At 37.7% G+C, this 15,789-nt stretch overlaps 1 long non-coding RNA gene across 3 annotated transcripts in view; it reads left to right on the top strand.

Annotated features, from left to right (window-relative positions):
- LOC116574431 overlaps positions 1–15,789 on the top strand; it is a 132,465-nt gene that overhangs the window by 31,187 nt on the left and 85,489 nt on the right. For all 3 annotated transcript variants that reach the window (XR_004279294.1, XR_004279295.1, XR_004279293.1), the window contains exon 4: positions 15,374–15,441. This is a non-coding gene — a long non-coding RNA (uncharacterized LOC116574431). The remainder of the gene's footprint in view (positions 1–15,373; positions 15,442–15,789) is intronic.

Below are 15,789 nucleotides of genomic sequence, written 5' to 3'. Positions count from 1 at the left end.
AGAAATGAGCCTCTCTGATTCTCATTTTTGGCTAAAAGTCTTGGCTAGCTTTGGGACAATCTGTTATTGCTGGCTATTGCTCTGTGGGTGAGTTAATGCCAGCCATTCAGATGCTCACTAAAATCTATATTCACGTGGAATGATGGTTTTCTGCTTCCAAGTGATCAGCTTGCCATTTCTTTTTCTGCAGCACAAGCAAAAAAGCCTCGCTTTCTGCCCCTTGGCCTTGCTGGAGTTTTGGGCCTGCAGCTCACACTCTCTGTACTTGCTGAAGCTCGTTAGTCAGTTTACAGCCATCTGTCTTTGTAGCATTAACCCACTCGATTGGACACCATACTGCTGTTTTCTGTGTCTGTTCTGGTAAATTATGTGCATCCTGAGTTGTTCTAATGACATGCTGTTCTAATGACAGTTCCCTCAGAGGGGATCTGGGTAGAGACTACCTCTGGGAGAATCTCAGACTGTGGCAGATTTTGGCCCTAGAGCGGGTGGGGAGCAAATGGGAGGATTCAGTAAGGGCAATCCTTGCTTCTGCTGGAGGAATAGTGAAACAACGGAAATGTGCCGTCTCTTTCTGGCCAGTGGATATGGCTAGAATTCAGGGAAGCATAAGAATCAAATGGACCCTGAGGCCCTTCTCTAGGCCTGGTAGAAAACAATGCACAAAGGCAAATGACCACATGTGTACAGCTGGTAGGGGCATGAAGTTCCTCCTCTTCTTTCTCTAACTTGTCCCATGCCTGCCACATTATGAATTGTCTCCCTAAATTCTACTCCTACTGCTGGAATGGGATAGAGATAAGTCGATAAAACAGCCTGGGCTTCCCTGGAAGACCTCATACAGCTTTAGAAGCAGAGCTCGTACCTATCGTAAGGAGAGAAGGCAGGACTCTGGGAGCAGAGCTAAAATAAATGTTTCTGAGGATTCTGTGGAAGACTTTTAAGAAATGCTGGGAGGAGACAGTATCTCAAGATTCTGCATGCTGTTTCAAGAGAGAAAGAAATGAAAGTGACAGTGGCTGTATGTGAAGCAAGGAAGCAATGTATCCTTTCTCCCATTTAATTATTAAAAATTCAATTTATAAATATAGATTTAGGGATGTTTATTTTATTGTATGGGTTTTAATCCAATTTCATCATTATTTTATTGCTCAGATTTTTCTCTTTCGGCCACGAGGAGTCCCTTCACAGTGCTTCTTGCATCTAGGCTTATGTTTTCTCTGCCCCGACCTTGGAATCTACCACTTTTCTAAGGGGTCCTGGTTTCCTTTATTAGAGAATAATGTTAAAAACCAACATTTGGGAGCTAAATATATTAATTGCTATTGGGATGTTATTGCTACTATGCCCTTTCAGTGGACAAAACTTGGAAATAAATGTAGGCATATGCTCTGTGCATATATACGCATCTGTATTTATTTCTGTATCTATCTGTAAAAGTATTAAAATCCAGGGGTGCCTGGGTGGCACAGTCAATCCCAGTCAGGGGTTATGATCTCAGGGTCCTGGGATTGAGCCCTGCATTGGGTTTTGTGCTGAGAGCAGAGTCTGCTAAATTTCTCTCTCCCTCTCCCTCTGCTTCTGTACACCTCGCTGTCTCTCTCTCTCAAATAAATAAATAAATAAATCTAAAAAAAATTTAAAATTCAGTTTATACTGTTCCTCTTATTCCAGTCCAACACAGTAGGGTCCTTGCCTCTTTTCTTATTTTTAACTGTCTCCTTTAATGGTAAGAAACTTGGCTTCCATTATTGACAATATATTTACTTATTTGTTCAGTCCTTGTATACATATAAGGTAGTTTCAGAATTTCTAACTCATGCCTCTGTGAGAAACACATTTACTGACTAGAATACTGTATTTGTGTATAGGATTTTTTGTCTTTAGGATCAGGCTTATTTTGACAATACATTTTATTTCCTCTCAAATTTAGTTTTCAAGGTGACCTTCTCCAATATGAAGTGTAGTGAGATAATTATCACCCAAATAGATTTTTGATGGTACAGGTTATCACTAGAGCACAGAAATGTGCAAACTGTTTGCAGATAACAAACATACTTGTAATCTGAAAGAAAAAAATTCACCTAAAGTTTGCTTATTTCATAATTAGAAGTAGACACTTTGGTATAACTTCACCATTTTTCCTAGTATCAGCTCAAACATCAGTATTTCTGTGAAGTCTCAAAGCAACATATTAAATTAAGAGGGGAAGCCTATACCATCACAGACATTTTAGATTTCAATTACAGAATTAATAAATCAAAATGACTCAAAAGTTCACTGCAGCTACCCTTTTGAATAGAACTTTGCTCCTTCAGAGAATTTCAAAATAGTAGATATTAATCCATGTTATGTCTGTATATCTATATCTTTATATATTATGTGGTAGCTTCTTATAGATTACTTGCACAGTTTAAAATCCCTAAAACTGACTTTTTTCCAACTTTGTATTTAGTGGAAATTTTTCAAATCTAAAGGATACACAAATACTTCTTTAAAATTCCATCAGAACATTAAAATAAGACCATATTGACATTATATGAGTTAATGTAGCAGAACTTAAATATGACAATGAATAAAAGTAATCCATTCATACAGTGCATATTAGTTGATTCTCTGTTGTATGCTAGATGTTGAGAAAACAGTTGTAATTAAAATGGACAAAAATCTCTGTCCTCACAAACTCATATTCCAGTGGGAGAAAGATAGGCAATAAACAAAAGAAATATATCGTATACTATTGGAAAATGGCAAATGATATGGAGAAAAGAAAGCAGGACATGTAGGTAGGAAGTGTTAGATCAATTTAATCAGGATAGCCCTGGAAGGTATTCTTGAGAAAGTGACAATTAGGCAAAGACTTTGAAGGACGGGAGAGGAGAATCTGGGGTTACAATCTGCATGCAGACCTCAAGGCATGACCGTCTTTGGAGCACAGAGGTCAGGATGGCTGAAGTGAAATAAATTAGAGGGGTTTTTAAGACCTGAGGATGGGAAGGTAGTGAGGTGGGTACAGGGGCAAATACTGAGAAGCAGGCTGAGAGTGGAGTGTCTTGAAGGTAACATTAGGGCTGTAGTCTTTATTTGCAGAGGTGAACACTGGAGGCTGTTGAACAGAAGTGAGATGTGATCTGGATCCTGTTATTGCCAACTCACTAACCCTTCCACAAACTCCATTCCATGCATCCTGCTCTATGACTACCACCTCTTGTCTTTTCAGCTTACTTCCTCTAGAAACCCAACTTCCACAATTCTTTGATCCTGTGGTAACCTCCAATCCATGGATCTCAGCTCTGTTCTCTCCTCCTTTATTCCTTGATGTCTTCCCCCTACTTCTTAGACTGGTGAAATCCTATGGTTGGTTAATCAGTATGATCATGCCATTCACTGCACTTTTCTTTGTAGTTGTGTGATAAAATCATAACCCTGGTTAAATTTAGCTCCCCACATTCTATACCTGAATTGGTGCAGCTGAATGGGGCAGGAGAGAAATCACATCTTCAAGGACCTGTCTTTCTTTGAATTCATGACCATGAACTCAGATACACTCTGAATGTCTTCAGGCAGTCATCCCAGGGGTTATACTCTGAAGAGTGCTCATTCATGCTCCCACCCTCCTCCATGATTTATTACCTTTTGTCTTGCTTTTAAACCTGCAACACATTCTCTACATCTTTCTTGTCTTGCCTACTATCTTACTAAAATAATTCAGAAACAAAACAGGATCATAGGGGAAGAGAGAGAAAAACAAAAGATGAAATCAGAGAGGGAGATGAACCATAAGAGACTCTTAATCAGGAAATAAACTGATGGTTGCTGGAAGGGAGGAAGGTGAGGGGATAGGGTAACTGAGTGATGGACATTAAGGAGGGCATGTGATATAATGAATACTTGGTATTATATAAGATTGATGAATCATGGAACTCTATCTCTGAAACTAATAAGACTCCATATGTTAATTAGTTGAACTTAAATTGAAAAATAAAAATAAAAATGCATAAAACATAAAAGAAATGTATATGAAATTAAAGGAAAAAAAAAGAAAATCAAAAAGTCTTTCTACAGACTTCCATACCGATCTGCCTACTATCAGTAGCAGCCTGATATCTTGTGCTTTCTTGCCTGCAACCAAAAATAAACTTTAACGCTACTATCTAAAGCTTATTCCTCTACCTTGTGCACTGGACCCCATTTTTCAGTGTCTACTAAAGCACATCACTTCATCCATCCCAGAGTCAATTGTTTTACTCCCTTCTGGAACACACTCATTAATATGTGGCTGTTCCCCTCATTAAAACAACAGCAACAACAGCAACAACAACAATAATTTCTAAAAAACAACAAAACGTCTTCCTTCAGTCCCTCTTCTCTCACCAGTCTGTTCCTTTGTCCCACCTTACAACAAAATTCTACAGAAACATTGTCTCTGGTTATTGACTTCATATTCTTTTTTCACTCTACCTTACATTTATCCCCATCAGGATTTCATCTTTGCCATCACCACTAAAATTGCTCTTGTCAAGGCCTTAAGGTCACCTTACCAAATCCTCTGCTCGCTTCTAGTCTTACGTTACTTGACCTATCATCATTTTTTTTTTATAATTTTTTTTTTATTATTGTTATGTTTTTTTTTAAGATTTTATTTATTTATTTGACAGAGAGAAATCACAAATAGATGGAGAGGCAGGCAGAGAGAGAGAGAGAGGGAAGCAGGCTCCCCGCCGAGCAGAGAGCCCGACGCGGGACTCGATCCCAGGACCCTGAGATCATGACCTGAGCCGAAGGCAGTGGCTTAACCCACTGAGCCACCCAGGCGCCCCTCATCATTATTTTTTAACAGTCAATTAACCACTGGCTTCCAGGACACCAAACTCACTTGGTTTTCTTTTTACATTTTTGGTGGCTCCTCCTGAGGCTTCTTTGCCAGTTCCTTCACTGTTCCCTACATCCTACTATTGGAGTCCCCAGAGGCTTAGTTTATGATTCTCTGTTTCATTGCCACTCATTTTCTTGGATCTCACCTAGTCTCATAGTTCTAAATATTCTTCATATGCCAGCAACTCCTAAATTTATATTTCCAGCATGGAGTCTCTTACATCTTACTTCCATCCACTAGAATATTGCTTGGACTGTATCTTGAAAATGTATTCAGTATACTTAGAATCTGATCACTTACCATCAACTCTAGTACAATTACCCTAATCTATAGCCACAATTCATTTCTCACTGAATTATTATAGTGGTCTCATAACTGGTCTTTAAGATTCAATTCCCCTATTCATTTTATCAGCACAGCGGACAGTGGACAAAATGAGAATAGACTCTATGAGGTACTAGTATGAAAGTAGAGAAAACTGAAGAGAAGTTAGACAGCAGTAGTGGTGGTGAGAAGTGGTCAGATTCTGGATACATTTTGAAGGATGATCTGGTAGGATTTGCTGCTGAGAGAAACAGAGGAGTCAAGAATGCCTTCAAGGTTTTTGCCTTGAGCAGTTGAGAGCATGGAGTTTGATGAATAAATAGGGGTTCTACATTACCAATAATTCTTAAATTTCATAGTTTTTTAAAGAAGCAACATGGTAACCTGTATTGTAGGCCTTTAACCACTGGTCCTATTTTGATTTTTTTTCAGTAAAAGAAAAAGGCTCTATTTATAAAAATGGTCATTATAACATTGTTTACAGTGGTACAGAAATAACATGGAAAATATGTACAACATAACGTTAAGTGAAACCATGAAATGATATATTCACTAATAGGAACTGGAGGGTATTATGCTGAGCGAAATAAGTCAGTCATAGAAAGACAATTATGTGGTTTCACTCATATGTGGAATTTACGAAACAAAACAGAAGATCATAGGGGAAGGGGGAAAATGAAATAAGATGAAATCGGGGAGGTTCGGTGGGGAGATGGGGTAATTGGGTGATGGGCATTAAGGAGGGCACAGGATAAAATGAGCACTGAATATTATGTGCAACTGATGAATTACTGAACTCTACATCCGAAATCAATGATTCACTATATGTTAACTAATTGAATTTAAATTAAAAAGTTAGTAAAAAGAATACTGTAAAATTTTAATGGAAGTGGATAAGCCAAAATCATTGCAAAAATAAATCCATTAATTAGGCCATGAGAAAATGAGTTATTCATTTTTAAGTTAAAATACTGTTTTTTGTTTGCCTATTTCTTTTTTTTTTTTTTCTTTTCTAAAGATTTTATTTACTTACTTGATGAATAGAGATCACAAGTAGGCAGAGAGGCAGGCAGAGAGAGAGGAGGAAGCAGGCTCCCTGATGAGCAGAGAGCTGGATGCAGGGCTCCGGATCCCAGGACCCTGGGATCATGACCCAAACCAAAGGCAGAGGTTTAACCCACTGAGCCACCCAGGCACACCTGCCTATTTGTTTCTTTGTTTCTTTTCTTTTCTTTTTTCTTTTTTTTTTTTTTTAAGTTTTTATTTATTGATTTGACAGACAGATCACAAGGAGGCAGAGAGGCAGGCAGAGAGAGGGGAGGAAGCAGGCTTCCTGCTGAGCAGAGAGCCCAATGTGGGGCTGGATCCCAGGACCCTGAGATCATGACCTGAGCCGAAGGCAGAGGCTTTAACTCACTGAGCCACCCAGGTGCTCCTGCGTATTTGTTTCTTATTTGATAGTGTCGTTCCTAAAACCAAATTTTCCTGTTTTAGTCTTTATGACATGTGTTTTTGCATTCTTATTCACTAATTGTTCAAGCCAGTAATCTGGGATTTTGTAACATTTTATCTCTAATCCATCAGCAAATCCTGTTGGCTCTACATTCTAAAACACACAATATTTAAATAATTTCTCATTGCCTTCACTGCTGCTACTGTGGTTCAAGTCACTGCTATCTCTCGCTTGAATTATCATACTACCTTTTTAATTCATCTCCCTCCTTCTGACTCTCAATAGTCTATTCTTAATACAGTAGTACCTTAAAAATAAAATCTGGGGCACCTGAGTGGCTTAGTCAGTTAGGCATCTGCCTTAAGCTCAGGTCATGATCCCAGGGTGATTGAACTCCCTGCTTAGTGGGGAGTCTGCTTCTCCCTTTGCCTCTCCCCCTGCTCATACTCTCTCTATCTCAAATAGATAAATAAATAAATAAAGTCTTCAAAAAAGAATAACATTACCATGTCATTCGTCTGCTCAGAATCCTACAATAACTTTCCATGTTACTGAAGATAAAAGCGGAAGTCTACAATAATTTATAAGACCCTACCTGATGCAGTCTCTGAAGATTTGAACTCCTACTCTCTCTTTCTCTCTCTCTCTCTCTTTTTTCTTTTTTTGGTTCTTGGCCCATTTTCCTTCAGACTGTTATTTATTATTATTATTATTTTTTACTTTTTGACCCTCTTCATCCATTTTTCTCACCCTCAGCAGTCACCAATCTGTTTTTTATATATCTTGGATCTTGTTTTTTTTTTTTTTATTGTTTTCTTTTGTTTTTTAACATTCCATGTGTAAGAGAGATTATATGGAATTTGTTTTTCTGTCTGACTTGTTTTTCACTTAGCATAATGCCCTTGAGGTCTATCTATGTTGTCACAAATGACAAAATGTTATCCTTTTTTATGGCTATAATATTCACTCTATATATACACACTCTAATTTAAGTATTCATCTATTGGACACACAGGTAGTTTCTGTGTCTTGACTGTTGTAAATACTGCTGCAATGAACCTGGAAGTGCATACATCTTTTTGAGTCACTGTTTTCATTTTCTTTGATAAATACCCGGAAGTGGAGTTGCTGGCTCATATGGTACTTCTATTTTTAATTTATTATTTTTTTAAAGATTTTATTTATTTATTTGACAGAGAGAAATCACAAGTAGGCAGAGAGGCAGGCAGAGAGAGAGAGAGGAGGAAGCAGACTCCCTGCTGAGCAGAGAGCCCGATGCGAGACTCGATCCCAGGACCCTAAGATCATGACCTGAGCCGAAGGCAGCGGCTTAACCCACTGAGCCACCCAGGCGCCCCTATTTTTAATTTTTTGAAGAAACTTCATAGTGTTTTCCAGAGTGGCTGCATCAATTTACATTCCTATCAATGTTGCACAAGGTTTCCCTTTTCTCCTATCCTTGCCAATACTTGTTATTTCTTATCTTTTTTGATAGTAGTCATTCTAACAGGTATGAGATGATACAGAATTGTGTTTTTGATTTACATTTGCCTGATGATTAATAGTACTGAACATCTTTTTATGTACTTGTTGGCTATTTTGTATCTCTTCTTTGGAAAAAATGTGTATTTCAAACTTCTCCCCTTTTTTTAATTGGATATTTTTTGTTTTTGGTTGTATGTTGGTTGTTTATATATTTTGGATATTAGTCCCTTATGAGATATATAATTTGCAGACATTTTCTCCTATTCGTTACGTTGCTTTTGATGGTTTCCTTTGCTGTGCAGAACCTTTTTTTAGAGGTAGTGTCACATATTTTTTTTGCTTTTTTTAAAAAAAATATTTTATTTATTTATTTGACAGAGAGATAGAGAACACAGGTAGGCAGAGTGGCAGGGGAAGAGGGAGAAGCAGGCTCTCCACTGAGCAGAGAGCCTGATGTGGGGCTTGATTTCAGGGCCCTGGGATCATGACCTGAGATGAAGTCAGCAGCTTAACTGACTGAACCACCCAGGCATCCCTATATATTTTTGCTTTTGTTGCTTCTGGTTTTGGTGGCATATTAAAATCATTATCAAGGGGCGCCTGGGTGGCTCAGCGGGTTAAGCCGCTGCCTTCGACTCAGGTCATGAACTCGGAGTCCTGGGATGGAGCCTCTCATCGGGCTTTCTGCTCAGCAGGGAGCCTGTTTCCTCCTCTCTCTCTGCCTGCCTCTCTGCCTGCTTGTGATCTCTCAATAAATCTCTCTCAAATAAATAAATAAATAAAATCTTTTAAAAAAAATCATTTTCAAGACCTATGTTAAGAAGATTGCCATTGATATTTTCTTCTAGGAATTTTGTAGTTTTAAATCTTACATTTAAATCTTTAGTCCACTTTGTCTTAATTCTTGTATGTGGTGTCAGATAGTGGTCAAGTTCTATTCTTTAGTGTATGGCTATCCAGCTTCCCCAACACCATCTATTGATGACATTGTCTTTTCTCTATTGTATGTTATTGATTTCTTTATCATAAATTAATTGACTATATATGCATGGATTTATTTCTGGGTTGTCTATTCTGTTCCATTGATTTATGTGCAATTTTTATGTCAATATCATACTTTTTTTTTTTTTTTAAGATTTCATTTATTTATTTGAGAGAGAGCAAAAAAGCACAAGTAGGGGGAAGGGCAGAGGGAAAGGAGAATCAGGTTCCTCATTGAGGAGGGAGCCTGATGTGGGGCTTGATCCTAGGACCCTGGGATCATGAACTGAGCCAAAGGCAGATGCTTAATTGACTGAGCTACCCAAGCACCCCAATACCATACTGTTCTAATTACCATAGCCTTGTAATATAGTTTGAAGTCAGAGAGTGTGATGCCAGGAGCTTTTTTCTTCTTAAGATTGCTTTGGCTATTTGGATTTTCTTGAGGTTCCACATAAATCTTAGGATTATTTGTTCTATTTCTTTGTTGAAAATACCATTGTATTTCAGTAGGAATTGCATAGATTTCTAAGTAGTATGGACATTTTATCAATATTGATTCTTCCAATCTAGGCGTATGGACTTTTTTTTTTTTTTTTTTAGATTTATTTATTTATTTGAGAGAGAGTGAGAGAGAGTGCACAAGTGTGGGGCTTGGGGCAGAAGGGGAGGGAGAGAGAGATTCTTAAACAGATTCCATGCTGAGTGGGGACCCCCATGTGGGGTGTGATTGCACGACTGTGAGACCATGATCTGAGGTGAAACCAAGAGTCAGACACTTAACCAACTACACCACCGAGGCACCCCGGACTACATTTTTATGTATTTGTGTTTTAAATTTCTTTCATTAATGTCTTGCAGTTTTCAGTATACAGGTCTTTCATATTCTTAGTTCATTTTTTCCTAGGAATTTTATTCTTTTTGATGTGATTTTAAATGGGATTATTTTCTTTATTTCTTTTTCTAATAGTACATTATTAATGTATAGAAATAGAGAAGATTTTTGTGTACTGATTTTGTATCCTAAAACTATTAAATTCATTTATTAGTTCTAACAGTTTCTGATGCAGTCTTATTGTTTTCTATAAAATCATGTCATCTGCAAATAGTGACAGTTTTATATCTCCCTTTCCTATTTCTTTTTCTTATCTAATTTCTCTGGGTAGGACTTCTAATCCTATGTTGAATAAAAGTGGACATCACCATCTTTTTCTTTATTTTAGAGTAAAGACTTTCAGCTTTTCACTGTTGAGTGTGATATTAGCTTCAGGCTTATCATATGTGGCTTTTATTAGGTTGCAGTATGTTCTCTCCATATTTATTGCAAGTTTTTATTGTAAATGGAATTGAATTTTGCCAAATGCTTTTTTCTGCATCTATTGACATCATCATATGATTTTTATTCTTCATTTTTAAAATGTGTATCACATTGACTGATTGGTGGATGTTGAACTATCCGTGAATCCTTGGAGTAAATCCCACTTGATAATGCTGTGTGAACCTTTCAGTATATTGCTGAATTCAGTTTGCCAATATTTTGTTGAGGATTGTTGCATCTATTATTTATCAGGGATATTTGGATGTAATTTTCTTTTCTTTTTGTAACCTTGTTTGGTTTTGGTATGCTGACTTCTGAAAATGAATTTTGGAAGAGTTTCCTCCTCTTCTTTTTTTGGGGAAGAATTTAAGAAGGATTATTATTAATTCTTCATTGACCGTTCGGTAGAATTCATCAGTGAAGCCATCTGGTCTTAGACTTTTGTTTTTCGGAAAGTTTTTGATCACAAAGTCAATCTTACTAGAATGATTCTGTTCAAGTTTTCTATTTCAACGTGACTCAGTCTTGGTAGGTTGTATGTTTCTAGGAATTTATCCATTTCTTCTAGGTTGTTCAGTTTGTTAGCATATATTTATATTTGTTTATAATCCTTTCTATTCCCCACCCCTGTGAGTCATGCCAGTTTCATTTATTTTTCTAAATAACCCATTCTCAGTTTTACTGATCTTTTTATTGTCTTTTTAATCTCTATTTTGTTTATTTCTGCTCTGGTCTTTATTATTTCCTTTCTTCTCTAACTTTGGGCTTCATTTCTTCTTTTTCTGCTTCCTTGAGATGTAAAATTGAATTTCTTGAGATTTTTCTTGTTTCTTGAGGTAGGCATAATTGCTATGAACTTGCCCCTTAGAACTGCTTTTGCTGCATCCCACAAATTTTAGGTATGTTAAATTTTCACTCTCATTTTTCTCAAGGTATTTTAAAATTTATCTTGGTTTCTTTGAACCATTGCTTGTTCAGTGGGATATTGTTTAATATCCACATATTTGTGAATTTTCCAGTTTTTTCAGTTTCAAAGATTTTATTTAGGGGCGCCTGAGTGGCTCAGTGGGTTAAAGCCTCTGCCTTCGGCTCAGGTCATGATCTCAGGGTCCTGAGATGGAGCCCCACATTGGGCTCTCTGCTCAGTGGGGAGCTGGCTTCCCTCTCTCCCTCTGCCTGCCTCTCTGCCAACTTGTGATCTCTGTCTGTCAAATAAATAAATAAACTCTTTTAAAAAAAGTTTATTTATTTGACAGAGAGAGACACAGCAAGAGAGGGAATACACGCAGGGGCAGAGTGAGAGGGAGAAGTAGGCTTTTGCTGGGCAGGGAGCCCAATGTGGGGTTTGATCCCAGGACACTGGGATCATGACTTTAGCGGAAGGCAGACGCCTAAGGACTGAACCACCCAGGCACCACTAATTTCTAATTTCATACTATTGAGTTTGAGAAGCTTGATAATGATTTCTTTTTAAAATTTTATTTGAGAAAGATAGAGCAGGGTAGGAAAGGCAGAGGGTAGGGGGAGAGGGACTCCTCTGGCAGGCTCCCTGCTGAGTACAGAACCCATCACCTCAACCCAAGACACTGAGATCATTACCTGAGCTGAAATTAGAAGAGATGCTTAACCAACTAGCCACTCAGTAGCCCTTTGATATGATTTCAGTACTCTTAAATTTATTAAGACTTGTTTGTGGCCTATGATTTATCCTAGAATTTTACATGTGCACTTGAGAAGAATGTGTATTCTGCCATCCATTTAGATGGACTGTTCTGTATATATTTATTAAGTCCAACTGGTCTAATGTGTCATTGAAGGCTGATTTTTTAAGTTCATTTTCTATCTGGATGACTACTTCATTGATGTAAATGGGGTATTAATATCCCCTAATATTATTATATTACTGTCTATTTTTCCCTTTAGGTCTGTTAATATTTGCTTTATGTATTAGGTACTCCTGTGGTGGGTGCATAAATATTTATAAATGTTGTATCCTTTTTTTGGATTGACCTCTTTATCATAATGTAACACCATGTTTTGGTCTTTTGTTAGTCTTTATTTTAAAGTTTATTTTGTCTGATAAAAGTATTGCTACTCTAGCTTTCTTTTGGTTTCCATTTGCCTAGCATATCTTTCTTTTTTTACTATTTCACTTTGTATCTGTGTGTATCCATACATCTAAGGTGAGACTCTTGTAGGCAGGACATAGATGGGTCTTTTTTGTTTGTTTGTTTGTTTGTTTTGTTTTTAACCCATTCAGTTACTCTGTGTCTCTTGGAGAACTTAGTACATTTACATTTAAAATAATTATTTTAATCTCACAAAACAAACTGAGGGTTGCTGTGGGGAGGGGGATTGGGAGAAGGTGGTGGGGTTAAGGACATTGGGGAGGGTATGTGCTATAGTGAGTGCTGTAAAGTGTGTAAACCTGGCGATTCACAGACCTGTACCCCTGGGGCTAATAATACATTATATGTTTATAAAAAAATAAAAAAAATTAAAAAAAAATAAAGTAATTATCAATAGGCATATACTCATTGCCATTTTATTGGTTGTTTTTACTGGCTGTTTTTGTACTTCCTCTCTGTTCATGTCTTTTCTTTTTTTTTCCTTTGTGTTTTGGATACTTTTTATAGTGGTATACTTATACTCCTTTCTCTTTATCTTTTGGGTGTTTGCTATAAGTTTTTGCTTTGTGGTTACCATGAACTTCAGCTTTTGCTTGTCTTTCATTTTTCCTTCAATTTTAAATGACAACTTTGCCAGATAAAGTATTCTTGGTTGGGAGTTCTTTTTCTTTAGCATTTTGAATATACATTTGTACCACTCTTTTCTGGCCTGCAAAGTTTCTGCTGAAAATTTTGCTGGCAGTTTTATGGGGATTCACTTGTACATAACAGTTGTTTTCTTTTTTCTGCTTTGGCATTCTTTCTTCATCTTTAACTTTTGACATTTTAGTTATGTCTCTTGGCCTCATCTTGTTTGCAAACTTTCTGGGCTTCTTGGTCTGAATGTTGTTTCTTTCCTCAGGTTAGGAAGTTTTCAGTCATTATTCAAGGTTTTGGCCCCTTTCTCTTTCTCCCTTCTCCTTCTGGGACCTGTATAATGTGAACGTTAACCTGTTTGATGTCCCATAAACCCCTTATGCTATTTCATTTCTTTTATTTCTTCTTTTTTTTCCTATTTGCTGCTCTGATTGGTGAATTACACCCAATCAATTAAGACATGTTTGTTGCCTAACATACAATTTATGTCTTTGAGTTGACTAATCTTTTTTTCTGCTTCAACTAGTCTCCTAATGAACCCTTCTAATGTATTTTTTCAGTTCAGTTTTATTCTTTAGCTCTGTGACTTCTGTTTGGTACTTTATTATATTTTTCATCTCTTTGTTGAAGGTTTCGCCTTCAATGTTTATCCATTCTTCTTCCCAGTTTGGTAAGGATCATTATACTGAACTCTATCAGCTATATTACTTATCTCTCTTTCATTAAGTTTTATTTCCTGAAGTTTTATCTTATTCTTTCATTTGGGGCATATTCTTCTGTTTCTGCACTTTGCTTGACTTTCTGTGTTGGTTTCGATACAGCAGATGAGATAATCACCTTTCCAAGTTCTTGAATAAGGTGAGACTTTATGCTCAACCCTTTCCCAGTTCTTTGTCATATCCCAAACCTTTGTGCTTGTCCAAGCAGAGTATCATATTTTTAATAGCTCCAGTATTTGAAGATATGCCAAGACCTGTCAGTATTCTTAAGAGGAGGATCTCAGCACTCAGCCTGCTTGCCAGGGCATTAGGTGTTGTCTTCTGATCTGTAGTCATAAAAATTGGAGCTCCAAATGAGTATATAGACTTCTTTCTGGGAGATACTGGCAAGCTGGAACAAGGTAGAGAGAATGTCAAAATGGTGTCCACAAACTATGTTCCTTGAGGAAATCCCTGTAATCTACTAGATGTGTATGAAACCTGAAGTCAGCCTTTACACTAAAGCTCCAGGACAAGCAATGAGACCTCTTTCACAGAAAGACTGGGGTTGTACCTCATTCTGCTGTCTGCATAGTGCCCTGGGTTGGCTGTCAAAAACTACCTCTAATTGCTGACATCTTGTGGACCCACAGGACCCACAGTATAAGGCCTCCTGGCCACTAGGGCCAGGTGATCAAGGGACTTCTCCTGGACAGCAGCTGCCAAAACTGGGGCATCAGATGTAAAATCCGAAGGCACTAGCGATGATGTAAATCTCACATAGATACTGGTGCTCTGGGTGTGGCAGAGGGAGAGGGAAAAGATAGTGCCCTCCCTCCAAAGTCTCTGGAAGGATTACAGTCAGCACCTAGATGTGTGTTTAATTAGAAAATATGCTATCGCCATGATAATTAGCTAATAGACCTCCTTTACAGAAAGAAAGTGCTCTGGGTGTTAGCTGTTTAAGATCTCTATCCATTGGTTACAGTCCTATGGGACCCATGAATAAAAGCCCCACTGGTCACCAGAGTCAGGCTACATAGAGGTGTTGCCCGGCAGCAATCACAAAAATTGGGGCACCAGACAGGGGTATGCACTTTTCCTGCGTGACACCAATTATTACAGTCCCATGAGACCAAGAATGCAAGCTTCCTTGGCCTCCAGAGCTAGTAGTCAAGAGATGTCCCTTGAGCATCAGCCATAAAAATTGGGTGACAAGATGCATGTAAATGTTCCATGCTGGGAGATACTGGTGCCCTAGAGAATGGCAAAGGGAGAGTGTGAAGATGGTGCCTCCAGTCCCTGGAGAATGTTCTCGTGGGCTCCTGGCTGTGTGTGTTAAGTTAGATGCCTGACTCTCAGGCTGACCCTTTAATATGAGTGTTGAGTGTCTTTCACTTTAATATATATGTATATTTTATTTATTTATTTATTTATTTATTTATTTATTTATTTATTTATATTTCTTTTCAGCATAACAGAATTTGTTGTGTCCTTCACTAAATCTGGGCACCTTTGGCTGTCTCTGAGCTTGGTCTGTGGTAAGTGAATCTGAGTACTGGGCTTTGTAAGAGCAGTTTCCCAGGTCTCTACAATCTTATGGGTCTTGTTGGTTTTCAAAGTTAGATGTTTTGGGGGCTTGTGTCTCAGGTGCATGTCCTAAACGTCTCTGTGTCCTAAAAGCCTGATGTGCCATTTGTTATTTGGGGAGAAGCTCCACAGGTAAAGTTTTCTCCCAGTTGTGGATCACTGTACTGGGGATAGAGTTTATAGTGAGCTTGTGTTCCAGGCTCTCAATGTGGTTTTCTTATTTGTTCAACGTGTAGTCACCAGTTAGCAGACCTTTAGTTTTTTTTGAGAGGAAATTATTCCATACATAGCTCTAAACT

This window comes from Mustela erminea, chromosome 15 (assembly GCF_009829155.1).
Source record: "Mustela erminea isolate mMusErm1 chromosome 15, mMusErm1.Pri, whole genome shotgun sequence".
Classification (NCBI taxonomy): domain Eukaryota; kingdom Metazoa; phylum Chordata; class Mammalia; order Carnivora; family Mustelidae; genus Mustela; species Mustela erminea.
The sequence above is the reverse complement of the archived record's forward strand: the minus strand, read 5'-3'. Positions and strand labels throughout refer to the sequence as shown.